Raw genomic sequence first — 12,875 nt, 5'->3', positions numbered from 1 at the left:
AGGTGCCTCATGCAGAATGTTCACGTCATGCTGCTCTATGCATCGGGGCCTATTCATCAGTGATTCTTGTAATGGGGATATCGGGTTGGTCATGCATTGATGGGTCAGTATTGCACGTGTATATGGTGATGCATGCATGTATGTGTGTGGCAGGATCAATGGCCTGGTCATCGACACATGTTTGGGGTACCCCCTCACCCTTCACTGTGCATTGTTTGACGTATACACTCACCTCCATCAGATGAGATGGCCACACCATGCTCCATGTCTCCGACCCCCTCTATGGCTTCGACTCCGATTGTGGAGGCACATGTCTCCTCCCACTCCTTCATCTTCAGAGGTGATTCTGCGCCACCTCCTGTGGAAATTGCAAGGTTGCGGTTGACTGATAGGATATTCGCACACGTAGCCGGAGGTCGTCCCACCTCTTGCGGCAGTGCTTCACACTGCGGGTGGTAGTGCCCACCGCACTAACTTTGCGGGAAACTTCGTCCCAGATGGCCTTTTTCTTGATGATCGCCTCCCGGCGCATATCATTGGCAAAGACGACTTCGGCATTGGCTGCAAGTGTGCTAGTCAGCATTATGAGCTTCTCTGGTGTGAATTTCTCTTTCCACTGTCGATCAGAGGTTTTTTTCAGGGCCTTTAACATCTTCAGGCAGTCCTGGATGGTTTTTGGTCAGAGTTCTCCGGAAAGATGTCCTGGATGCAGAGGATGGCAATGGATTGTGTTTTTAAAGATGGCCGCCGTTCTCTTTTCCGTTCCTGTGCGATGACGCTATTTCCGGTTCCGCTTTTTAACGGTGTCCGCTAATAGCGGTGACCGCTATTTGCATGTTGCGTGAGGGAGGTCGAGGCCGGTAATGGGCATTTTGTGGACTTTTGCGGCATGGCGGTAATGTCATTTACAGCATGGCGCTATGCTCGTGTCCACGAACTCGTAATGGGACGCTATTAGCGGTCTTTTGCGAGGGCGGAGACGCTAATAGCGCCATGCCGTAAAATTCCGATTTTTACCGCACAACGTGTAATGAAGACCTATATCTTTGTAGTATTCATTGTTTTCTTTTAGGTATTGTAGGGCTTGTCTAACCTTGTTTAAATCAACTAGCTGTTGCCAAATCTTTTTTGTCTTTTTGGTACACCATTAACTAGTACAATCAAATCAAACAAAGATTGTTCTATTGCCCATTGTACTCCTAGAGTTTCTACATTTTCTTTAAGATCTAATGGCAAATATACTACTTTGCCACAAATGTCTTTTAGTAACTCAGATGGAGACAATTTGGCTGTTTTCAGTTGAAGGCGTATTATATCTTGAAATTGGTGTACTGTTTGGATTATAATGCTCTCATACGTGTTAAGTTGTTGGAGAGCCTTTGGAAGTGAGAATATTTCTAAGTTATTAGTGACAGCATGTGATAGCATTTGGTTATTTTAAAGCTTTTTATTGCAGAACGTTCAAACTATCACCGAGTCAGTTATTTTGTATTTATTTTCTGTTGTTAGATATAAAGCTAATTGGAACCATTGGTATTCCTCATTGTTCTCTATTTTGTAGGACATATCTACTATTTTTGAGCTGTTTTTATAAAGAGTTCTGCGACAACAGACACACACTTGGTCTGGTATTTCAGCAGATGTGTTTTGAAACTTTCTGTATGTGTTTGTTAGGAGGTTGGTGTTTGTAAGGTTTTCTCTAATGTTTTCTGAAGGTTCTACATTTTATAAGTACACTTAAGTTCCAAAATATTATCTTTGCATGAGCTCTATTTCTTGAAGGAGTTATTTGGCTGTTCCATGCAGGAGGATGTTATCAAAATGTTTCAGATGCAGAGCAGGACTTTTGCATAGTGCAATCTATGCACAAGATTCCGTATAGTGGAATGGGGAATTGCTAATATTTTGACGTGTTGGAATGTGCTTTGTCAAACAATTCCCAAAATGCAGGCTAATGAATGTCCTCAAAGTAAAGTTTGGTGGCACACTGGATGGGAGTACACAGTTTATTAAGTTTTCATTCTACCTTTGTCTTTTAGTTTCACTTAGTGATTGAGGAATTGTCGTATAGATTTAAAGGATTGTTGATGTATGTTGCACATTGAGCTGAATGCCCATTTGTAAACTGGATGGATTGTTTGGGCGAATAGAACACTTGGTTCAATGTTTGTTGGTATTGTTTTTTTCTATAAGGGTTTCTTGTGCTATAATGGTGTGTCCTACCATTTTATACCCTCAGCCATTACTGTCTTTGGCAATTGGGTGTTGTTCTTGTTTATAGGCCTCTTCATTGAAATGTGTTTATTTTGCTGCTCGTGTGAGTCCATTCACCACCACAGAAGTTTGAAAAGGTATCTATCTTGACATTGCGCATGTTTAGAAATACTTTTTTAATTTACTGATTCATTTAGTGGTTTCATTCTATTTAAAAGTGATATAAACAATTTTCTTTTCAGTAGAAATGCACTGTCCATTAGAGCCTTGAGGATTAGTCTTCTGCAGTAGCTTTTAATGGAAGATCGTGACTTTTCAGCTGTCTTCGTAATATAGCAAAGAACTCTACGGTGGAATTTTTTTTTTCAAAATAAATGTTGAATGCTTAACTGTGGCTACGTTAACATTGGTAGTTATAGTGTTAGGTTCATTAGTAGGTTTGGCTTTGTTTATACATTTTTTTTAGTTTTAGTTTTTGGAAGAGGGGCCTCACTGTTTTTAGTGATCGCTGGTTCAGTTTTGCTGAGGGACGTTACTACCAGCTTTGTTTTAATGTTTTCTGTACATTGTTTTCGATATGGATGACTATCGGGGTAATTCATAGATTTCAGCGCAGAGGCAGCGCACGCGAGCAGCGCAGAGAGGTAGTGTGCGCCAGCATGCGCCAGCCGTGTGCACTAAAGAGCATTCTGGCGCACCGCGTATTCATGGAATATCAAAGCCATTTTGAGCACTAGCGCAGAGAACATCCCGCAGTGCCAGTTACGCCCCCCAGAATGCCCCTTGCGCATGGATAAGGCATTGAAATCCCCAATGCAGCACAAAGGGCCGCGCTAACCCTGCACCAGTTCACAGGGCCGGTACAGTGTACTTGAGGGGTGCACGGGAAGTTCAACACGCGATAGGCCTTGGGCGAGCAGGGTACGTGTATCTTGGGGGTGCGTGGAAAGTTCAACAGGTGACAGGCCTTGTGCGAGTGGGGTACGTGTATCTTGGGGTGCGCGGGATGTTTCACACACGATAGGCCTTGTGCGAGCAGGGTACGTGTATTTTGAGGGGTGTGCGGGGAGTATCACATGCGATAGGCCTTGTGCGAGCGGGGTATGTATATCTTGGGGGTGCGTGGGAAGTTTCATATGCGATAGGCCTTGTGCAAGCAGGGTACGTGTATTCTGAGGGGTGCGCAGTGAGTATCACATGCAATAGGCCTTATGCGAGCAGGGTACGTGTATTCTGAGGGGTGCGTGGGAAGTATCACACGTGATAGGCTTTGGCCGAGTGGGGAATGTGTTTCTTGGGGGTGCGCAGGAAGTTCAACACGCGATAGGCCTTGGGCGAGCGGGGTACGTGTATCTTGGGGGTGCGCGGGATGTTCCACACGCGATAGGCCTTGTGTGAGCGGGGTAGGTGTATTCTGAGGGGTGCGTGGGAAGTATCACATGCGATAGGCCATGGGCGAGCGGGGTACGCGTATCTTGGGGGTGCGCAGGAAGTTCAACACGCGATAGGCCTTGGGCGAGCAGGGTACATGTATCTTGGGGGTATGCGGGAAGTTCAACACACGACAGGCCTTGTGCGAACGTGGTACGTGTATCTTGGGGGTGCGCGGGAAGTTCCACACGTGATAGGCCTTGTGCGAGCGGGGTACGTGTATTCTGAGGGGTGCGTGGGATGTATCACACGCGATAGGCCTTGGCCGAGCGGGGTACGTGTATCTTGGGGGTGCGCAGGAAGTTCAACACGTGATAGGCCTTGGGCGAGCAGGGTACGTGTATCTTGGGGGTATGCGGGAAGTTCAACACGCGACAGGCCTTGTGCGAACGTGGTACGTGTATCTTGGGGGTGCGCGGGAAGTTCTACACTCGATAGGCCTTGTGCGAGCGGGGTAGGTGCATTCTGAGGGGTGCGTGGGAAGTATCACACGTGATAGGCCTTGGCTGAGCGGGGTATGTGTATCTTGAAGGTGCGCGGGAAGTTCAACATGCGATAGGCCTTGGGCGAGCGGAGTAGGTGTATCTTGGGGGTGCGCAGGAAGTTCAACGCGCGATAGGCCTTGGGCGAGCAGGGAACGTGTATCTTGGGGGTGCCCGGGAAGTTCAACACACGATAGGCCTTGGGCGAGTGGGGTATGTGTATCTTAGGGGTACGTGGGAAGTTCAACACACGACAGGCCTTGTGCAAGCGTGGTACGTGTACCTTGGGGGTGCGCGGGAAGTTTCACACGCGATAGGCCTTGTGCGAGTGGGGTATGTGTATTCTGAGGGGTGCGTGGGGAATATCACACACGATAGGCCTTGTGCGAGCCGGGTACTGTATCTTGGGGGTGCGTGGGAAGTTTCACACGCGATAGGCCTTGTGCGAGCGAAATACGTGTATTCTGAGGGGTCCGCGGGGAGTATCACATGCGATAGGCCTTGGCTGAGCGGGGTACGTGTATCTTGGGGGTGCACGGGAAGTTCAACACGCGATAGGCCTTGGGCGAGCAGGGTACGTGTATCTTGGGGGTGTGCAGGAAGTTCAACACGCGATAGGCCTTGGACGAGCGGGGTAAGTCTATTCTGAGGGGTGCGCGGGGAGTATCACACATGATAGGCCTTGGCCGAGCGGGGTACGTGTATCTTGGGGGTGCGCGGGAAGTTCAACATGTGATAGGCCTTGGGCAAGCAGGGTACGTGTATCTTGGCGGTGCGCAGGAAGTTCAACACACAATAGGCCATGTGCAAGCGGGTCACGTGTATTCTGAGGGATGCACGGGGAGTATCACACGCGATAGGCTTTGGCCGAGAGGGGTACGTGTATCTTGGGGGTACGCGGGAAATTCAACACGTGATATGCCTTGGGCGAGCGTGGTACATGTATCTTGGGGGTGCGTGGGAAGTCCAACACATGATAGGCCTTGTGCGAACGGGGTACGTGTATCTTGGGGGTCCACGGGAAGTTTCACATGCGATAGGCCTTGTGCGAGCGGGGTACGTGTATTCTGAGGGTTTGCGGGGAGTATCACACGCGATAGGCCTTGAGCGAGTGGGGTACGTGTATTCTGAGAGGTGCGCGGGGAGTATCACACGCGATAGGCCTTGTGTGAGCGGGGTACGTGTATACTGAGGGGTGTGCAGGGAGTTTCACACACAATTTTGCTGGGTGAGCGGGGTACGCTTATTCCTGGGGTGCACCAATGCAAATTGGCAGTGTGTATCCTCCCAGGTGTGCCCTCTCCCCCCTCCCCAGGCCCTGCAGGCAGCCCACAACACAGGGGACTACCCTGCACCCATAGCCATGCCCCCCAGCCAGCCCACATTTCACCATGCACAAGTGAGCACCGACACAAGTTCCCCCTGCACCCCCAACCACCCAGCAGTGACAGGCACCTGCCAGCAGGCCCCGACTCATGTCCCCCACCCGCTCACCCACCCAGCAGTGACGGCACCTGCCAGCAGGCCTCGACTCATGTCCTCCCACCCACTCTCCCACTCAGCAGTGACAGGCACCTGCCAGCAGGCCCTGACTCATGTCCCCCCACCCACTCACCCACCCAGCAGTGACAGGCACCTGCCAGCAGGCCCCGACTCATGTCCCCCCACCCACTCACCCACCCAGCAGTGACGGGCACCTGCCAGCAGGCCCCGACTCATGTCCCCCCACCCACTCACCCACCCAGCAGTGATGGGCACCTGCCAGCAGGCCCCGACTCATGTCCCCCACTCACTCACCCACCCAGCAGTGACGGGCACCTGCCAGCAGGCCCCGACTCATGTCCTCCACCCACTCACCCACCCAGCAATGACAGGCACCTGCCAGCAGGCCCCGACTCATGTCCCCCCACCCACTCACCCACCCAGCAGTGACGAGCACCTGCCAGCAGGCCCCGACTCATGTCCCCCCACCCACTCACCCACCCAGCAGTGACAGGCACCTGCCAGCAGGCCCCGACTCATGTCCCCCAACCCACTCACCCACCCAGCAGTGACGGACACCTGCCAGCAGGCCCCGAATCATGTCCCCCCACCAACTCACCCACCCAGCAGTGATGGGCACCTGCCAGCAGTCCCCGACCCATGTCCCTCCACCCACTCACCCACCCAGCAGTGACAGGCACCTGCCAGCAGGCCCCGACTCATGTCCCCCCAACACGTCATCATGATCCACACTCATGGCCCTCAAGGCCACCCGCATCCCATTCAAAGCCACCCCAGTCCAAACACCCAAACAAGTATTCCATCCACTCCACATTGAAATCACCATGTCATGATAGATCCTAAATAAGAAGTATGCACATCAATACATGTCCATCAGACAAACACAATGGGGGCAAGTGAATGTGAAAACCCACATCGGGACATGCACAAAACAAATGAGAGAATGCCACACAAATGAAGTATGAAATCAAAATGTATGAAATACAAAATCAACGGAATGAAAGAAAATCACACTAGAAAAAAATTAAATTAAAAAAATCCTGGATGTCCAAAATGAATAAAAAAATATGAATGCAGAATCCAAATAAATCCAAATGAAAATGGCTCCAACGGGTACGTCCATCAAACCAAATCCAAAGGTTAAAAAAAAATGTAAAAACCATTGCTCCATGGGTAAAAAAAATGCTAACAATTCAAATCCTTTCCAGAACTATGTACAATTAAAAAATCCAGGGTCCATGAGCCCAACAATCCAAAGGAAACCTACAAAAAAAACCTACCTAATAAATAACTATATACAAAAATGTGGGGCATAGTCCATACGCCCCAAATGAAAGAAAAATAGAAAGGAATCGTAACACTAATTAACTATATACAATGGTGGCGGACATGTCCAACGGCTCACTTGTTGATGTACCGAGCAAGGGCATCATCAAACTCCTCTTCAATGTCCTGGAGGCAGGACTGTTCACTGGCCCCGAAGTCTTACAGGGATAATGCCATGTTCACCTCCAAATCCCTGCAAATTACCTCAAGGCACTCAGCCCGCCTCAGCGCCCTGCGCCTGGAGTTCTCCACCCTGACCATAGTGGGCCGTGCCTCTTTGGCCCGCCGCCGCTCTGCATCTATTGCCTGGCCCAACCGCTGCCACACGGAACACACTCCCAATCCAGGGTTCTCCTGCCCTTGGGCCGATGCCTGCCCCTCGGATGTTGATGGCCCGAGCCATCATCGCTCCCACCTTGAGCCTGCTGCTGCCGTGCATTTGCCCTGCCTTGTGATGCCTGCATGTCCTCCTCCTGCTGGTGTCCAGTTATTGGGGTGGCCACCCCTGCTGGACCTCCGACTCCTGACTGTGGCAGGGATGTGTCCTTCACCACCCTGGCCGCTGGCTCAGGGGCAGCTCCACAGGGTTGCCTGGTGACATTTGGGCAGGTAGATGGCACAGAGGGCAACTGGCGCATAGGGGGTTCAGTTGAGGAGGGGGTCGGGTGAATACCCAGCGCATGGAGGAACCCAGTGCTGGTGACCTGTCCCAGTAGATTGACACGGTCAATGAGGATTTCGAAATGACTTGCATTCTCCTCACGAGAAGCCTGCAAGTCATCCCGTAATCCACAGTGATGCAACGCCACACCAGCTAGGACAAGCTCAACCTGGTAACGGATTGCCACGTCCGCAGGGAGCAGAAGGTCAGTTGTTGTTTGCAGATCCCCTCCCTGAGAACAAGTCTGGATATTGGGATCCCTGGTGCTGCGGGATGATGCAGTCACAGGATCGGGGACATGATTACACACAGGCACCTCTGCGGTGGCCTGTGCTGCCTCCTGTCCCTACCCCTGGACTGCACCACTAGCACCACTGGAATCCCCACCGCCAGGCCCCATGCGTGGGCCTTACACGGCCTCCTCCTCAACCAAACCCTCCACCAACCTGGATGACTCCGTGCTATCTACCTCCATAGCCCCCTGTGGGGGCTCAGCTGCCCCTTCTGCTGCCGAGGAGTCCACCTCCGACCTCCCCCTCTTGGACCTCCCCTCGGAAGCTGCGGCCGCAGATGCGGCACCAGACTCCTCACTCCCCACAGAGATGACAACCTGGGAGGGGAGCTGAGCCTTGCATTTCTGGCTGGCGGTCGGATCCCTGCCGCTTTGCTCCACAGCACCGTCTGCGCCCTCTTCATCAGTTGACACTGCAGACAGGGAGAGACAAAACACAGGCATCAGGGCACTGTACAATGGTCCGATACACACATGACTTTTGCACATGTGTGGCAGTGTCAAACTACACAGATGGCATCACACTCACCAACACACATCATTTCAACCCACACACATGCGCAAGTTAACAGGACTGTTGCATCTGGCAGCAGCATCCATACACATACAACAGCATCAGAAGGTTAGCCTGATGTCACATGCAAAACAGGGAGTGCCAAACACATGCACACACGCCACCAGACATACATGCATATATACATCTCCACTATCTGTCGCAGTGAAATCATTGCCATCCATGTCACATCTGCCAATCAGCCTCCTACATGTCGGTGTCACATGCATCCATGGGGTGTCACAGTGGCACACATGTCAAATACACACACACGCACATGTACATTGTGCACATACATGAAGATGGAACCAGCTTCCATGTGTCACACGACATCCATGCCACAGTACATACGCATAATTCAAAGTATGTGTGTATCAACACATGTATTTGGCCACCATGCATTTCTACACATACACCACTGATGTGCCTCACACATGACTGGACTCACATGCGGCAGGCACATGTCCCTGTACATACACATCCATACATAATAATTTGGCAATTGGCATTTGGCACATGGCCCTTCCAAGACATATGTCCAACCTGCACACTCCTGCCACACCTCAACATGCACTGCGTCCAATCAGTACGCATGTACACTTACCGCTCGACTCGGGTACGGTCTGCTTCTGGAGAATCTTGCAGTGGAGCGCTGGGTTGGTGTGTTACAGGACCCTCATCTGGATGTTGCTCAGGCGGACCCATCACCCCTCTCTCTTCAAGAGGCGCCGGGCCTTGCTGAGGATCCTGGACCTGAAATCCTCCCAGCGCTTCCGGACGTGTTGCATGTTGCGGGCTGCCACCGCCTCCACGTTGATGGCAGCCACAATGTCCTTCCAGATCCCCTTCCATCCTTCATTGTCGGCACGTGAACTTCCAAAGAGGGCATCATAATGCCCCAGGACTTGCTCCACCAGGATGCCAACTTCTTTGGCAAAGAAGCTGGCAGCCCTCTGCCTCTCTGCTGGGGGGTTGCCACTGATGCCAGATGGTGTTGTGTCGGACATGGCAACCCCAGAGGCAGGTGTGGGTGGGCAACTGGGTCCTGGGGCTGGGCTGTGGAGCGATGGTATATGAGTTGGGAGTCTTTTTTTCCAGCAGGGGTGGTCACCTGAAGATGGCTGACGTGCAGGCACCAGATAGCAGGGCACGTGGCCAGCAGGCAGGCAGGCAGCAGCAGATGGCAGGTGGGAGCATGAGAGGGCTCTGTGGGGCAGGAAAATGGCCTTCAGGGCAGGAGCGTGATGTTCCGTGTGTTGTCCCGTGGCCAGCTTGATACGCAGTGACTTGGCACGTGAAAATAGTGCACCTCAGCATGTTTTTCGAGGAAAGGCCCTAAGCATGTCTGTGACATTACGTGCGCATGCGTTTCCCTTGTGACGGGTGCATAGTGAATCAGCATGTGAAGAAACAGCACATATGCGTCTTAATGCGTGTAATTGGAGGAAAGTCCCTTAGCGCGTACACGCGTAAGTGACGTTGCACGTGTGGGCTGTTTTAGAAGGTACGCGTAGGACGCCATTTTCTTGTAGGTGCTTTTTGTGGAGAGCGAGTGGGTCATTCTTGTACTTCTTGTCAGTTCAGACATGATTACTTCACAACGGTTCCAGTCCGTACTCCTTGTATACTCAGACAGAGTTCTATTCTTCTTTTGGCGGGGCCAACACGCACACGTGCATATTTTTCATGTTCTTTTTCCAGGCAGACAGTGAGTCGCACCTGCATTTTCCAACTGTGGTTGCCCCCGTGTGTTGCATACCCATTCAGAGGTCATTGTAGCCTGTGTGTACCACGCGTAAGCTTATTTTTGTGTTTCTGGGTGCCACAGCGTAGTGCGGGTTCTTTATTCCATTCACGTGGTCTACCAGGGGTCGCGTGCACATTACATTTTGTTTTTGGGGTGCCTGTGGGTTGCGTGACCCACTTTCTTCCCCCATGGGTCACAGACAGCCTTGCTAGAGCACTAGGGTACGTATCCATCTAGTACCCTACCCCTTTCACCCCAATTGCCCAGGACAATTGTTTACTGCAACTCCCATTCACACAACAACATCAGTGCCATGGTTGGGAGGCGACCAAGCGGTAAGGGAGGCAAAGGTGGCCGACCTGCAAGAGGTGCGCGTGGTAGGGGACATGGCCAGGATGTGCAGGGTGGCCCAAGAGGCCAGTGTGTGGAGGACCAATCAGGGACACCTATGCCCCCCCAATGGGTCAGTGAGATGCAGCTGACACCATCCCAGCTCAGGCCTTGTTACCCCCCCCCCCATATTCCCAACTGAACCGGCACAGGATGACTCCCAGGCTGACTTCCGTGTCACCAAGTCAAAGCCACGTGTGGCGGTGAAAGTTACTGTCACCAAGCCCCATGGATCTGGGGCAGCAAGGTCATCTGCTGCCCCAAGTAGGCAGGGTGAGGAGGCTGCAGAGGCAGCTTCAGCTCAATCCACCCCAGCTCTGAGTCTCCCAGCTGGGACAGTGTTCGTCCAAGTCCATCACACCGAGGTTGGTCCTGCCAACCCAGCAGCCAGTGCCTGCAGTGAGACCTTTTGTCATCGTGCCTTTGGATACTTCCAGTGCCCAGTCCACCTGCGCTTCAGCCACTCAGGGTCCGCACCACCTTCCAAGAGGAAGAAGGGTGCTCTTGCGGTACAGGCTGGGACCTCAGACACGGCTACCCACTCCGGCACATCAAGGAAGCCCCTTTCAATGATGCAGAACTAGACGCACTTGTGGGCTACATGTTGGCCAATGGCCGCGAAATGGTGGTGACTGCAGGGTGCAAGACTACACCTCCTCAACGTAGGTCCCACTGGCAGACCATCGCGGACCACAGTTCCTTTGGATTTGTGAGGCACACAGCTGATGATTGCTCTAAGCAGTGGAATGACCTGAAACACAGAGCAAAGAACAAGCTGGCTTATGACCATGCCTCTACTGTGGTGACTGGTGGTGGGTCTCCACCAGAGAAGGAACAACTCACTGAACATGAGTCTATCGCTGGAGCCTTCATCACAGAGGATCAGATCCAAGGCGTGGGAGACCTAACAGTTCTTGTAGCATTGTCCGGTGAGTGCCCATGCAAGTGTGTGCAATCCATGTGTATGTTGCTTGGGTGATGTGTTCTGATTTAGTGCCAGGTGAGGCTGTGTAGTCATGACTGCTATGGGTCACCCATGTGGTGCTTCCAAACCATTCCCTGGCCTTGGGTTTGGGTTTCAACGTATCCCTTCTGACCGCAGTTGACAATTTGCACCTGATTACTGCACTTGCCCTTCGACTGTCATCTTGCCACAACATTGTTCATACTGTTTTCCTGTTCATTCTGCCTGATTGATGAAATCCTTAGCATTTTTAACACACATTTTTGTGCCGTACTGCCCCAAATGTAACATACTTCAGTCATAGATTATACCCCACAATGGGCCACATTTCTTACCTTATTATAGGAATGAGTTCACCAATCAGGCTGATTGAATAATGTGCACCTACACATGGCCTGCACACAATCATTTTGGGGCCCTGTTTGAATGTTGATCATGACAATTGTCTTCTGTCATGTCGAAGTGAACAACCATTGATGTTTCCATGTGCCTGCATCAGTGAACACTGGCTTTGTTGCAGCGTGTGGCACATGCATGTTTTGTCACACTATTTTGCATGTTTTATTTCATGATGTCCATCTCACATGGATGGGTGGCAGTACTGATTTGCTACCATCAGGGTGTCCTTGTGAAATCTGCCATGGCTATGCTATGTGCCATCTGTGTGCTGGCATGCGTCATGTATGTGTATTGGCCATGCCACTCACAGGCTAATGTGATGCCAGTGCTATCCAGCATGCAGCACATGTGTTGGTTTTCCATCTTGGAGTCCTCAGTGTCTGCTTTTTGCCTCCCCTTCCAACTCATGGACAGTGCATGCATGCCAGAGTTATTGTCATGTGTGACATGTGTATTTTATGTACTGGATGTCTGCCTCGTCATGCCTATCTGTGTTTGCTTTGGTGCTCATGTATGTTTCCATATGTTTCCATTAGTTAGGTTTCATGTTTTTGCAGGTGATGAGGCACTTGGTGCTGTTGAGGAGGAGGAGATGGCGCAGAGCCAGGAGTACTCACAGCCACAACCGGCCACCAGTGGAGGATGTGGGGTGGTGGTGGATGAAAACCCAATCCTCCTACAGACCATACTGTGCACTGGTGTCTCTGGGTACACCTCCGGAGACCTCTATGAATCATGTGCTGAATCGGACATTGAGACAAATGTTCCGTCGCAGGTGAGTGTTTCTGGCAGGGATCTTGTTCTGTCCAACCCACCTGCACCGGGGGTAGACCCCTCTATGGGGATTTCAGTGTTGGAAAGTCCACCTGTGGCGGTTACGGATGCAGGGTCACAATCCACAATATTTGCGCCT

The sequence above is a fragment of the Ambystoma mexicanum genome, chromosome 1q (genome assembly GCF_040938575.1).
Source record: "Ambystoma mexicanum isolate Mex_15411 chromosome 1q, UKY_AmexF1_1, whole genome shotgun sequence".
Lineage (NCBI taxonomy): Eukaryota > Metazoa > Chordata > Amphibia > Caudata > Ambystomatidae > Ambystoma > Ambystoma mexicanum.
The sequence above is the reverse complement of the archived record's forward strand: the minus strand, read 5'-3'. Positions refer to the sequence as shown.